This window comes from Rutidosis leptorrhynchoides, chromosome 8, assembly GCF_046630445.1.
Source record: "Rutidosis leptorrhynchoides isolate AG116_Rl617_1_P2 chromosome 8, CSIRO_AGI_Rlap_v1, whole genome shotgun sequence".
Lineage (NCBI taxonomy): Eukaryota > Viridiplantae > Streptophyta > Magnoliopsida > Asterales > Asteraceae > Rutidosis > Rutidosis leptorrhynchoides.
Genome location: NC_092340.1, coordinates 374,088,557 through 374,105,058, shown reverse-complemented (window position 1 = coordinate 374,105,058; position 16,502 = coordinate 374,088,557).

The following is a 16,502-nucleotide window of genomic DNA, read 5'->3' as shown; positions in this document are numbered from 1 at the left end:
ATCAAAATAGGTTTCATGTGTTCATAAGACGATGATAAAGATAATATCAACCTCAAAGCTTTATCTTCATCATCCATTTTAACTCCAATAGCCTCCAGTTCTGAAACAATACCGTTAAGAATACTTAGATGATCTGAAATCTTTGAACCCCCATCCATACGCAGAGTATGAAATTGTTCTTTAAGACACAACCGATTTGAGATGCCCTTGCCCTGGTACAACTGCTCTAGTTTAACCCAAAGCTCCTTTGCCGTTGATAACCCGTGCACATTTGCAAGCACGTTCTTTGCAAGACACAAACGAATCGCACTTGCTGCCCTCAAATCCATATCATCCCATTCTTCTTCATCGAACTTACTGCTAGAATCACTGCCGGGAACAAAGGTGGGTTTACCTTTCAATGCCTTGTGTAACCCGGACTGAATCAACACATCCTTGACTTGAACCTGCCATAAGCCAAAATTGATCATCCCATCAAATTTCTCAACATCAAACCTCATTGGACTGAACTTCGACATCGTATCCGTATCCTATAAACAACACTTTCTCTGATTTTGCTCACGTTTCGAATAGCCAAAAGATGTAGCAGATAGCCAGGACCCTTTAAATCGGAAATCCACAACTAGGCCACTAACAAATCCAACTATTACTACGAATCAGAAAAAATATTGTCTAACCAGATACCCTATATGATCAATAGAACTCGTTTCTGATGTGGACGATCCACTCCCGTGGCAACCACAGAGCATACTCCGACTCCTATAACCGAGACCCCCATCAAACCTGACGCTCTGATACCAGTTGTTGGGAAATTACGGCCTCACTAATTCCCACCACCCAGCCCAACAATAATAGTAAAGAAATAAGAACAATACACAACACAAGATTTAACGTGGAAACTCTAAAACAGGAGAAAAACCACCGGCCCCCAAAGAGAGAAATACACTATATCACAAATTGTTACAATGATATAGACGACTCTCTTAAGCCAACTACACTCTCCAAAATATTTAACTAATATAACTCTCAAACAAGGGTAAGAAAGAAAGAAATAATAAAATACTTAAAGTGTATTGATTGGTGCAATTTGGAATGAAGACTTAGCCCCTCTTATATAACCAAGTCACTCACCCCTCACATCTTCCTCCCACCAATGTGGGATAAACATATCTTCTACTAGCCAAAATAAACCAACAGCATTTACCACTACATATGACATTCTCCGATCATTTGAAAGTTGAGCAACTGATGGTCTTTTTAAATCCTTACAAACTAGTTGATCAATATGAGGACTTGGTTTGTTGGTCCCCTGTTTCGTTTGGATCTTATTCAGTGGTAGACGCCACTCGACTTATCGTGCACTCAGTGGCGGAATTTTAGATGGGTTTTACTGGGAATGATTATTGAGTTCTCATTGGATTGGTTTCATGGAATGGGCATTAATAACATGAAGTCTTGGAGGTTTATAGGCACGGCTACCATGCGGGTCAATTGGATTGCTAGAAACGACTATATTTTCAACGGTTTATACTTGTCGGTCAGTCATCGTGCGTAATATCAAGTTAAAGGTGTTTCTTTGGGAAATCTTCACTACTGTCACAACTTTCAAACTTACGTTTGGGACTTCAATCCATTTTGTTGCTCCATTAGTCTTTGATGTTCATTGTTGGAGTTTCAATATTTTAGATTCCGTCATTTCTTTTGGGATCATAAGCCTCTTACATTGTAATATGTTGATAGTTTATTTAATATATTTATTTTTTCTCCAAAAAATCAACTTTAAAAAAATAAATCCATGTTGGCCAACTGAAGAAGAACTTTGCGAGTCGGGTTGAATATGACACTAGGTTTCCATAGTATAATTGCCTACGAGGGCACATCAAAATAGTTTAAAAAAAATACGCTATTAATAAACATGTGACTCAGAATAAAAATATTGTCAAAAAGTACTATACTATATAAAATTAAATTTATGAACCAACAGAAGACGAGAAAAAAAAAACAATTGCAGATCGGGGTGGCAATGACATTCGGTTTCCACATTGTAATTTACTATTAGGCCCCATCAATATAATTAGAAATTACGCTATTAAGAGATACGAGTCGTATTAATAAAGAGATGATCAAAAGATTATTATAAATAATATTCACTTTCAACCAATTACATGCCTTTAATTTCATGTGTCTTAGGCTCTATTTCAGAGTTCTTTATTAAAAGAAATGAGAAGAAGAGAAGAAAAGAGAAGAGAAAGGGAAAGAACCTAAATCCTTCCAAATCGGAAGGAAATGGTTGATGAAATAATACGGTTTATTTGAGTCAACCGTTAACTCCGAGGATAGAAGCCGATTCGAGATGGCTAATCTCCAAAGAAAATAGAGTTTTGGAAAAGAGACTTTGGACTAAACCAATATTTCATTCATCATAATAATCACCACAAATGAATTAAATATTTATAGTGCATAGACTACGGTTATAACTAGTAAATAAAACTACCAGTATTAGAATTGAAAGTTACTGGTAACCACTAATACTAACTAATCCACTAGCCTAATATTAAGGAGAACGTGTAGATGCACGCATGGACTAGACTGACATCATGGGACTTTGGCAACTCCTTCATCACACGTTCCAATTGTGTTAGTCACTTGATTTCATTAACTGTTATCCAAGCCACGTACACATATTTACGTCCGTATCAATAGTTAAACAATAATAAAGTGAAAAACTATGTGATTGAGTTGATAATTGTGATGACCCGGAAATTTCTGACCAAATTTAAACTTAATCTTTAACGTTTCCGACACGATAAGCAAAGTTTGTAAAACTGAATCTCAAAATTTTTGAACTACTTTCATATATTCAAATACCTTTCGGTTGTTCTTGACGATTCGCGAACAATTATATGTATATAGATACATATATATATATATATATATATATATACACTATAATTTGAAAACGTAACAATGTATTAATTGTTTGATACCTTACATTAAACTTATTGGTTTAAATATTTATTTGAATATATATGATAAGTTGGAATATTAATTGTATGAATAACTTGCGACGAATATTTAAAACGTGTTTATGAATGTTGAAAATATATATTAACTTGGTCATAAAACGATTTGTTATATATCAACAAATAGCGAGACAATGATTTATAGAAGTAAATGACCAAAACACTCGAAAGTTTAAGATACACTTTGAATGATATAGTTTATTGATAATTTAAGACTATATTTTGACAAAGGTACGAGTCACAAAACGTAAATTGCGAGTTTTCTAAGCGTACGAAAATTCGTTCGAGAAACCAGAACCGGGACATAAGTCGAGTGACAACGTACGAGTCATCGGAATGAAAATTACAAGTCAACTATGCACATGAATTTAATATAATATATAATTAATTATTTAAATTAAATATATTATATATATTATGTCGACAAACAAGAATACAAAAAATATGTGAGCTGGATCTGACGGCCATGCGATCGCATGGGAAATAGGTATAAAACCCATGCGAGTGCATGAGCTCATGCAAGTGCATGAGATTTGCACTAAAATCCCATGCACTCGCATGGTCATCAGAATCAGGAATTATGCCTATAAATACCAGGTTTCTGCTCGAGTTTATTTACACATATATTACTCCATAAGTTATTTATTTATTTAAATTATTATTATTATTATTATTATTATTATTATTATTATTATTATTATTATTATTATTATTATTATTATTATTATTAATAGTATTATTATTATTATTAATTATATCACTTAAAATACTACGACGAGGTCATGGGCGTGTCACTTTCAAAATGGGTTTTCAAGCGGGATAGAGCTAAGGAAACTATGGGTTACTACTAAGGAGGTTATGGGTATTGTTCGAGGGTATTGCTCGTAAGTCAAACTAGTGTTTTTCATCTTCGTTGCGTCTACGTACTTTTCTGAAATATTGAATCACAATATTGATACGTAAGCATTTATATTTTATCTTTTATAAATTAATAGTGTATCCATGTCTAGTGCTCGAGTATATATGTTTATGCATGCTTGTATACTAGATTTCGTCGTTAAACAGTTTATAATGAATCACTAATTAAATACATATACTACTGGTAAAAGGTATATGATATACATGTTTTTGAAAAGCTGGCGAAAAATCAATAACTTTTCATTTAGATATCGAATAGTTTCGATGAACGGATTAAAAGATATGATCAACTGAATTATGATTGACATTAATTGAAATTGCTTTTGAATCTGCAATTAAGATTTAAACAACTTGTTTACGAGATTGATAAAGTGAACTTTTAACTATTACCAACCGAGTAAATGAATCCTTATATAAGGTACGTCTCGTTTGTTGAACTATTGTCAAAATTGACTTTTTGAAACGACTTTGGATAACTTTTGTATGTCGATCTCGAGCATTAGGATTGTGATACACTATGACCTGACCTAGCTTGATAGACATTTATTGACCAACATATGTTCTCTAGGTTGAGATCTACGATTATTTGATATTCCGAGTTTCGGTCACATTACGATGAACAACTTTATGTGCTGCTAAGGTGAGTTTCATTGCTCCCTTTTTAATTGCTTTTGCAATATATATTTTTGGGCTGAGAATACATGCAATTTATTTTAAACGCAATGGATACAAGTACATACTTAATTCTACACTGAGTTTGAATCGAAAATCCCTTAGCTTTGGTAACTAGTAACTGCCAGTACATAGGATATGGACTGGTGGGCGCGAATAACAGTATATGGATCCATAGGGCTTGACATCCCCATCCGATCTAGAGCGCTAGCCTTTTAACGGACGTGTGTTATTTGAGTTTAGGACACGTTGGTTTGCGTGTATTAAAACGAATGGGGTATTTATCATTATAACGTTAAAGCTTAGTTACCAGGGTGCTCTGTTACGTAGAATCTATTGATAAACGTTTCTGGATGAAACAACTGAAATCTTGTGATCCACTTTTATATAATCTATTGATAAACGTTTCTGTATGAAACAACTGAAATCTTATGTGATGACCCGAAAATTTCTGACCAAATTTAAACTTTATCTTTAAATGATTTAATGTTTTCGACACGATAAGCAAATTCTGTAAAACCGAATCTCAAAATTTTTGAACTATTCAAGTACCCTTCGGTTGTTCTCAACGATTCGCAAACCATTATATGTAAATAGATACATATATATACTATAACTTGAAAACGTAACAAAGTTTTAATTGTTTAATACCGTACATTAAACTTATTGGTTTAAATATTTATTTGAATATATATGATAAGTTGGAATATTAATTGTATGAATAACTTGCGACGTATATTTAAAACGTGTTTATGAATGTTGAAAATATATATTAACTTGGTCATAAAATGATTTGGTATTATATATATATCAACAAATAGCGAGACAATGATTTATAGAAGTAAATGACCAAAACACTCGAAAGTTTAAGATACACTTTGAATGATATAGTTTATTGATAATTTAAGACTATATTTTGACAAAGGTACGAGTCACAAAACGTAAATTGTGAGTTTTCTAAGCGTACGAAAATGCGTTCGAGAAACCGGAACCGGGACATAAGTCGAGTGACAACGTACGAGTCATCGGAACGAAAATTACAAGTCAACTATGCATGTGAATTTAATATAATATATAATTAATTATATAAATTAAATATATTATATATATTATATAAAATTATGTCGATAAACAAAAAGTTAAAAGTTTGTGAGCTGTATCAAAGGGCCATGCGATCGCATGGCCTTGAAGCACAAATCCCATGCGATCGCATGGGGTACTTTTTCAGAAAAGGTTCTATAAATTGCTCGAGTTTGGGTTCAGTTTTTACACCTTTTCATCTATCCATCTATCCTCACTCCGTATGCATTATATTTATTTATTATATTATTATTATTATTATTATTATTATTATTATTATTATTATTATTATTATTATTATTATATTATTATTATTATTATTATTATTATTATTATTATTATTATTATTAGTATTATTATTATTATTATTATTATTAATATTAATATTAATATTAATATTATTATTAATCTTATTAATATTAGTATTATTAATTACTATTTTACATAAAATACTACGACGGTGTGCCGTTCGAGTAATTTAAAAACAAGTTTTACGAGCGGGATAGAGCTAAGGAAAATATGGGTTATAGCTATGGAGGTTATGGGTAACATTCATGGGTACTGTTTGCAAGTCAAACCTAGTATTTATGATCTCCGTTGTGTCTACGTACTTTTCTACAATATTGAATCTCAATATTGATACGTAAGCACTCATATTTTATCTTTTATATATTAATTGTGTATCCATGTCTAGTGCTCGAGTATATATATTTAAGCATGCTTGTATGCTAAATTTCGTCGTTAAACAGTTTATAATGAATCACAAATTAAATACATATATTACTGGTAAAAGGTATATGATATACATGTTTTTGGAAAGCTGGCGAAAATCAATAACTTTTCATTTAGATATCGAATAGTTTCGATGAACGGATTAAAAGATATGATCAACTGAATTATAATTGACGTTAATTGGAATTACTTTTGAATCTGCAATTAATATTTAAACAATTTTTTTTACGAGATTGATAAAATGGATTTTTGAATATTACCAACCGAGTAAATAAATCCTTATATAAGACACGTCTCGTTTTGTTGAACAACTGTCAAAACTGATTGTTTTATCATATTTTAAAGCCTTATAAAAACTATAGTTTAATCTTACAAGAATTGGGAAACTATGTGAAATATTAAAATGATTCGATTGCCATGATCATTCAACTATTGTATGGAGTCAGATTGACTTTTTGAAATAACTTTTGATAACTATTGTATATCGATCTCGAGCATTAGGATTGTGATACACTATGACCTGACCTAGCTTGATAGACATTTATTGACCAACATATGTTCTCTAGGTTGAGATCTACGGTTATTTGGTATTTCGAGTTTCGGTCACATTTCGATGAACAACTTTATGTGCTGCTAAGGTGAGTTTCATTGCTCCATTTTTAATTGCTTTTGCAATCTATATTTTTGGGCTGAGAATACATGCACTTTATTTTAAACGCAATGGATACAAGTACATACTAAATTCTACACCGAGTTTAAACCGAAAATCCCTTAGCTTTGGTAACTAGTAACTGCCAGTTATAAGAACTGGTGGGCGCGAGTAGTTATATATGGATCCATAGGGCTTGACATCCCCGTCTGTTTCAGGTATAGAAACCCTAGCCTGAACTATAAAACAGACGTATGCTATTTGAGGTTAGTACACGTTAGTTTGCGTGTATTGTACATGTTGGTTGCATGTATGTTAAAACAGGGGTACTTATTAAAACATTAAAGTTTAGTTACCAGGGTGCTCAAATCTTTTAGAATATTTTGATAAACGTTTCTGGATGAAACAACTGAAATCTTGTGATTCACCTTTATATACAGATTATGTGCAACACTAAAACTATGAACTCACCAACCTTTGTGTTGACACTTGTTAGCATGTTTATTCTCAGGTTTCCTTGAAGTCTTCCGCTGTTTGCTTATATGTTAGACAAGCTATGTGCATGGAGTCTTACATGACATATTTTTCAAGGAAACGTTGCATTCATCAAATCATCACCATGTATCTTATTTTGACTGCATTGTCAACGGAAGTATTATTGTAAACTATTATTTACGATGATTGTCTATATGTAGAAATCATCAGATGTCGAAAATCTTTGATTTAAATATTCATTTATGGTGTGCCTTTTCAAAAGAATGCAATGTTTACAAAACGTATCATATAGAGGTCAAATATCTCACAATGAAATCAATGAATGACGTGTTCGTTCATATGGATTTGGAGCGATCGTCACAGTTGGTATCAGAGCATTGGTCCTAGTGAACCAGGTCTTGCATGAGTGTGTCTAACTGATAATTGTTAGGATACATTAGTAAGTCTGGACTTCGACTGTGTCTGCATGTCAAAAGTTTTGCTTATCATTTCTTATCGGAAATTACCTGTCTATCATCTTAAGTCTAAACGCGTCTTATTGCATTGATTGCATAGATAGTGTATAGACCAAATTTCATATCTTAGCATATCTGTTACTGTCAACTTTACCTGACAGCTTTCGAAAATTTCTCCGTAATTTGCGGGAGCCCTTGTACTATATATTGGTATTCTATGTAATTAGAATATCATCCGATACCCAAAAATCATTTCATACCAAAAATCCTTTATCTAATCGTGTAAGATGAATCCCGTATCTAGTTCAAATTCCTTAAACTCCGACAGCTATTCCGATATGGATATTCACCTTAATTCCGAAGACAGTGTAACCGGAATAGATCAACCAATTAGCCATTATCTATTCTGGATGAATTGGGATGGGTTCGTAGTCTACTTAATTATAGGAGACAAGAAGAAGGTGATCCATTCCATCCACCACATTGCCCTCTTGGCGAAGAACCTGAAGCACTTACCGGCGAACCTGTTCGTAATACCATTTTTTCTCTCATCTCCAGAATATCTCGTCATGATCATATACTCTCTCAAATTCTGGATCTTATTCATCCGCTCGTCCGAACCGCCAATCATCCCGGTGTAGTAGAAGAAGTCAACGAGCTACACGCTCGGGTAGTAGCTTTGGAGAATATAGTGCAAAGGTTACAAGCACCAGCAGCATCACCGACATCAACAGTACCACCTACAACAACACCAACAGTACCATTACCACCACCAACAACATCCGCATCGTAAACCTCAACTTCACAATCTGTTCCACGAGCATCAACGTCATACGCACCGTAGTTACCAAGAAATACCAGCAACAATAACCGATGAAGTATTAACTCATTTCGCCTGAAGAAATTTTATGTATATTTAATATATATGAATTTTTAAATTAAAATAAATCTTTTCGTACTAAGCTATTACGTGTGAATCTTAACTGGTAGGTACTACTCGGTTAGTTCATATTACTAATATGCAATGATGTACATCCTTCCTTAACAACTTAACCATTGTTAACTATAATCTCTGTTTCAACTTAATGAATCCCATTTCATAATAAACCAAGTGTATTATTCAATTACATAATTGATTATACATTTTCATTTTCGATATACTCGAAACTTTCTAGAAAACATCATATGTTCCTTGTAAAGTTTGCAAGAATTCCACAAGCATCGACATCCTTCACCGAGGAATATCAATAAGAATAAATAATGAATTATTGATTTCATTAGTGAAATACTCCGCGAAGATTATGTAATCTCTAATGTTTTAGAGATTATTCATCCAAGCCAAAAATCAAATGAGCTTAATATGATACTAACTCATTAAATCTGTATTACATCTAAAGAAAATATACATACATATATTTTCATAAAGACGGTAATAAAAAAATTCTTTTGTACAAAGTATTAATTGTGAAATCTTTAACGGGTAGGTAATACCCGGGAAATATTTAAGTTCGTAATTAATATGTTACACTGTACATTCTTCAATTTTGATTCAAAAATCATTAACTATACTCACTATCTTCACAACGATATACAATCGTTTTCATACAAATTCAATTACATATTGACGGATCAGAATCCAAGTCATAACTCTGAACCCGTGACATCATTCTTAGATCTCTACATCTTTCAAAGCTATACTTTGACTTCAAAACTGTGCAAGATGCTTTAATATTGTTAATACCGAAAATAATCTTGCAATTCTTTTCAAGATATCAATTTTCATCACACTTCCAACCAGTCAACTTCGACTTTTTAGATTAACTTTATTGTAGCCTTTGGACCCAACCTCCCCAGGCTCGGTTGACCTCATACGGACTCTAACCTCCCTAGGCTTGGTTATGAGTCCCCAGCCTCCCCAGGCCCGGCTGGCGTCAAACACAGTGCACATAATATCACACAATATCATCAACATGTAATAATTCTGTTAACCATTATCTAAACATGGCAATCGGATATAACACTAATCTAATAAATAGAGTAAACAACAGTAGCACGTCTTGCTACTCAAACTCTATCTGGAGATAGACCCACTCACCAATCGCCAGCAAAACTCAGTAGTCTAATGTCACCGAGTCTTCTCCTCGTCAGTATCACCTGAGAACAAATACTGAACAAGTTAGTAAATCACATCACATTTACTAACAATATTTCACTATATATGCATATATACAATACTACCACTTTATACAATATGCATATATATATATATATATATATATATATATATATATATATATATATATATATATATATAAACATGTATATACGAATCATGCCTCGTCGTAACAATATATATACATACACACACACATACACACACACACAGACACACACACACACACACACATATATATATATATATATATATATATATATATATATATATATATATATATATATATATATATATATATATATATATATATATATATATATATATATATCACAATACAACATGCACTTATATATATTTGTATAAATATATACACTTACGGATATATTATATATATATATATATATATATATACACACACACACTAAACATGTCCAACCGAGCGGGTCATGAGCAACACGAGCGATCAAACAACACACATGAACCACAAAACAAAGATACGGGCAAACTAGTTGCGCACCACGGCTGCGAACAGCAGCAAAACGGGCTGCAACAGCAGCTACAAAATGTTGTAGCAAAACAGTAGCAGCAGAAGCTGCTGTCCATCCGGGTTTCGACCCCAAAATCTATGATTTCTGATTATTTTGGTCGACTTGCAAGTTCACAAAGGTCATAGAAACATGTCGCTAGTAAACAAGTATTCAACATATATATGCATACATAAATATTCATACACACATATATATACACATATACGAGATGTCTAACTTCGTATGGACGGGTCATGAACAAAACGGGAAAATAACACACAAACCACAAAATCATAAGTACGGGCAACGAGTTTCGGGTCACGAGAAACCGCCGCGTGCCACACGGGGCGAACCGCCACAAAACAGGCTGCAAAAACAGCAGCAAAATCAGCTGCATAGCAGCAGAAAACAGCGGCAGGCGGCGACAGCAGGCGGCAGCAAGCTGCGCGCCACGCCACCAAGCCAGCGCGCCGCGCCGGAAGAACAGAAATAGCAGCAAGAGCTGCACAGTAGCAGCAGCAAAAATTGGGTTTTAAACCTCAAAAGATGTAATTCGAGCCGTTTTGACTAATTAACAAATTCACAAACAATATAAACGGGTCGGGTTAAACACCTATATGCACACCGAATGTATATCCGCTTATATACATTTTTAAATAATTTAAACATCTAAATCAAAGACTAAATGGCATAACATACCCACTTAAATTTGCACGAACGGCTCGGGGTCCAAATGGGTCAACGAACCAACAAAAAGGACAACCACCGCAAACCGGCAACCACCACCAACCGCGACAGCTGAAGCCGCACACCGGCAGCAGCGGCTGCCGGAAACAGAAGCAGCAGAGCTGCGGTAGCAGCAGAGAACACAGCAGCAGTAGCTCAAGCTGCTGCCTTGCTTTGTTTCATCTTCGCACTTCGATTCTCGGGCTGTTTTTTTGACGAAATAAGGTTCCTAGAAGTGCACTAACATGTATACAATATCTAGCAAACAAACCACAAGTTAAGCATCACATAACTTCCAAGATTCAAGCTCAATTTGCACATTTATTATTATTATTATTTTTTTAATCAAGAACACTAAATTTTCAAGAACAAGGCAAGAATTCAGTACTTCTAACATGTATAATTCATCAAGAAAACATCTAACAAGTTACCATGGAAGAAAATTAAGATTCATCAATAAAATCACAATTTCATCATTTTTTTCCTCAAGAACCCTAAAACATGAACTTAAACCCCAAATTAAAGAAGACAAACCTTTAATAAATGATAGATATGCAAGAACCACGGATTTAAGCTTGAATAAACCTCTTCATCTTCTTCAAATTGTGTTAGGGTTTGCTGGGTGCATGTGTGTGTGGATCGATGTACACGAGAGAGAATAAGAAGAACAAGTAAAACCACAATTAAAACTTAACACTTTACCTCTTCATCTTCATCTTCTCTAATTTTGTTAGTTTTAGTGTTATGTGTGTGTGTGTGTGTTACTCGATCCAGACAAGAAGAAGGAAATAGAACCCATCAAATGGAATTAGAAATACCACGGCTGTATATTATTTCTCTAAGTGGGTTTTTAAACTCATACCCGGTAAAACACGGGTATTTACTAGTTTACTGAAATATTACACACCACTTAAGTAACCCAAACGAGGTCCAAAATTTATAAACAAATAAGTTCTGTGACCCTTGTCACATAACGAACACACTGCACTAACAATTAAATATAAATAATTCATAAATAATTATTGGCATTTTTATTTCACTTAAAAACGCCTAAAACACATAAAGACGCATAAAGGGCAAAAAGGTAAATTTTACCTAGGCCCCGATTCGAGGGTGTTACAAATCCACCCCCTTAAAGAGATTCCGTCCTCGGAATCTGGTCAGTCAAGGTCAACAAACGTCATGGGTACTACAAACCACCACAACGGGTCACAACTAGACCTAAGTCAAAACAGGTCTTACGGTCATACACCTTTCAAAGCTCTGTTCATTTCTCATGGGTCAAAAGATAACTCACTGGCCCAAAGTCTACCACACCGTCTGCTAAGACTACCGCCCAATTGGTCCAGACCCGCTATTTGCTGATCTGCAAGTTTTACTTTCACTACATGATATCCGAATCATTCCCTACACTCTGGTCTAGATTACAGTCTTCACCACCTGCAAAAGTAATTCAATGTTGAAAACTTGTCTCTATCTAATAACTGAACAAGTCTAATTCTGTCCGAATTCCAAACTTGATCTGTCATCAATCTTACGAATTACCACAAAATTCAATCTCAAGTCTAGGTTCTACACACTAACCTCTCGAGTCACCACTAATGACCCACTACATTATCTCTATCACTCATGATTTGCGGTTATCCCCGGGTCACGCTCATCGAATTTCCCAAATCAACTCAGTCTAACTCAGTCTAAAACACTGATTAATGGCTCCCAAACTTAGCTAATTTCATCACGATAATATCGCTAAGTCAACTCGGATTTCACTAAATTACCCAAACTCTGTAATCTAATTCCTGTTTTAATCCTGTTATTCGTTGAAATTCGCTTATCCAAGTCAATATTCACCCAATTATTCAACGACTAATTAACATTTCATCATAGGACTGTTTACAAACACCGATTTAAGTCAAATCTAATCACTACGTCACAAATTCCAAGTATGGAATAACCGCCATCCTATACCGAAAGTAATTATCTACGGGTTAATTTCCTCAAATAACCTTAATTCATCTGTCCGGTATCGCTAAAGTTACTCCTCAAAGGTCACCACTAGGTTAAGATTCCATCAGAATCCTCAATCCAAACCTATTAAACTAATAATTACACAAAGTCTAGTTACATTACATCCGTCAGCACCAAGTCAGAAAAGTCAGCTTTTGGTCAAAATCCTCCGAAATTCAAAACAGAATATCAATCTCTACATCTCCTCCGACTCCCAAAACTACTCTATGATTTACCATGATGTATTCCGTTGGCCAGGCGTAATACATCATCCCAAATCATATCTTCAATTCGGGTATTTCGGAGCAAGATCCTAATCGAATCCGTCAATCAATCGCACTCTATTTACTCTGATCACCGACAGTTATAATCCACTAACAAATATAGTCTAACCTCATGGTTTCTAGATTTGTTATCCGATTACAACTATCCTGGCACATTTTCATTGATCAAATGTACCCAACTAATCCTTCTTTCGCAACATACTAATAAATTCCAACACTTCTCTTTAAGTCCTCTACAGTCAAAATACCCCTTGAACATCGTATTATCAATTTACATTGATTCGTCCTTAAGTGATACTAATCACAACTTCACTCAGAATCGGACACTCACTCTAGTCTTAGGGTCAACTCACACCAAAACTCAATCCTCGGTCAAGTCAAAGTCCATCTCTACCTACCCAAGAGACTAATACAAGAGAACCGCCTACCCTTATGTTCTAAGGACCACACACAAGGTCACGTTTGGCCAAAGAAGAAAGACAGTTCCTTAGGACAATTCTACGAGTCCTACACAAAAAGTCCAGACATACAAGGATACTACTGGTCCAGTCACATCTACTGGTTCAGTCCCTGTCTATCAAGCATGCAGATTATGCCTCAAATGGCTACTCAATAGAGTTCGAGTCTCTGGTCAAGATATAAGGGGACTACGATTCTAAAACAGTCCCTTCGGGTCACTACGCGTGTCTCATCGGTCAACAAACACCGGTGAAGAAAAAGACTTCCTACAAGTCTTGATTCCCACTAACAGATCTGGCATAGCAGCATAAACTAAGCCTGGACTAACATGCCAATCGCATTTAGTATATCTATCCAATACCTAAAGCATGACACTACAACAACAATACTAACATGTCAATATGTTGCACGCATTACAAGTAACGACTCAACTAATATGGCAAACCTACACAATAATTATGCCACTATATACTACTAAACAGGAAACTAGACTAAGGCCATCCAACCAGTTTCCACTATATCAATCAACAATGTCTAGCATAAATATCCACAATGACGACTTACTACATGCAATCAATAATTACCAATTGTAATAATAAAATTTACAAAAATGTAATAAACACGTACCGTCAATCGAGTCGTCATATGTATCACCAACCTCTGACACATCTGGTATGCTCTAACTGTATCCACTGTGGGTTTCCTTCTCTCTTGTCCGTCCACAAGAGCAGAAGATTACCCGGATGATAAAATCTGTGCCCCGGACCCCGCCCCAGAACTCTATCTCTGATTTTGTCGAACACCAAGATGCTCCCATTCTCTTACAATGACGGATCCAACGAGAACTGCCTCTGAAGGGTGGCAACTAAACTTTCTGATCCATTTTACCACACCTCACACATCCTACCGTCTGAAGGAAATCATAACCTAAAGTGAGGCGACCTATACCTGTCACACCATACTCTTTACAAAGAACATGTATCGTTTCATCTTGATCCTTCGACTTGATTAAATCCACTAAACTTCCTAAATTACTGATTGATTTAACCCGGAATACCTAAGAGGTCAAATACTCAAAGTCTCTCCAATGGAATCTTTTCCTTTATTATTATTAATATTATTATTATTATAATTATTATTTTTTATTACTGGTGACAAATGCTTCTGTATCAGATAATGGTACTGCTGTCTAGTTATTGCCGAGGATGCATCATCAGTGACTGAGAAATATTACCCACCGCGATTACATCTAAACAGAAACTGAACACCCACCTGACACTTACTAGACCGTCTGATCTCAAGGTACAGAATCTGAGTCCACCCGCACTTACTACTCTAACCTATATTACCTGACCTGAACCTTCGATAACTGTCCTTACAACCCTGACATCTATCCCTGAGATTCTTTACCTGATACACATCTGTACTCTGCAGCTCTGACTATTCCAGGAGCGCTGGGGGCCACAACATTACCGTCACTATCAACCATACCTGTACTGCACAACATCTCACACCAAAGCTTAGCATAACACGGGTTAGTAACTAACAACTAACAATGTTATACCTATCTCATTCACTTAACCCATCCCCCAAGATATGTTTGACTCAACACACGATTTGGGAACATGTCACTTCCGTGATCATGCTGCCAAATCCAAGCTCTGATACCACAATTGTAACACCCTGATTTTTTTTTTAAAGTCACAGCGGAAGTCCTGTTTATAAAATATGACACGTAATACAAACGACATCTGTATTACATTACATTAATATCATGTCAAATATTAAAAGTCCATTACATATATAAAAACCATGTGTTACGTTAAGCAAAGATACTATTAACAAAAGACACGACATCAGAGTCTCGACTTGTCAAACATATCATCCCGCATCCCATCTTCACCCTGGTATCTAACGTGTAATCGTACTGAACCTGCAAAGGGTGGAAATGTGGGGGATTAGCACAACTGCTAAGTGAATGGAATCTATATAACGGATCAAGTCTAAGCATCAATCCAGCAACCATATAAAAGTATGCTAACGTCCTAACAGCATACAAACAAATATAACGACAATATGAGGATCGACGGCTTGTACGAGCACACGACTCCTAGTTGATCGGGCTCGAGTCTACCTATAGTCCTCACTACTCGATGCACAGTATAGTCATTCGGACGCAGGGGGTGCGTCACTCAAACTATACTCCACAATCAGTAGCCTTTGGACCCAACCTCCCCAGGCTCGGTTGACCTCATACGGACTCTAACCTCCCTAGGCTTGGTTATGAGTCCCCAGCCTC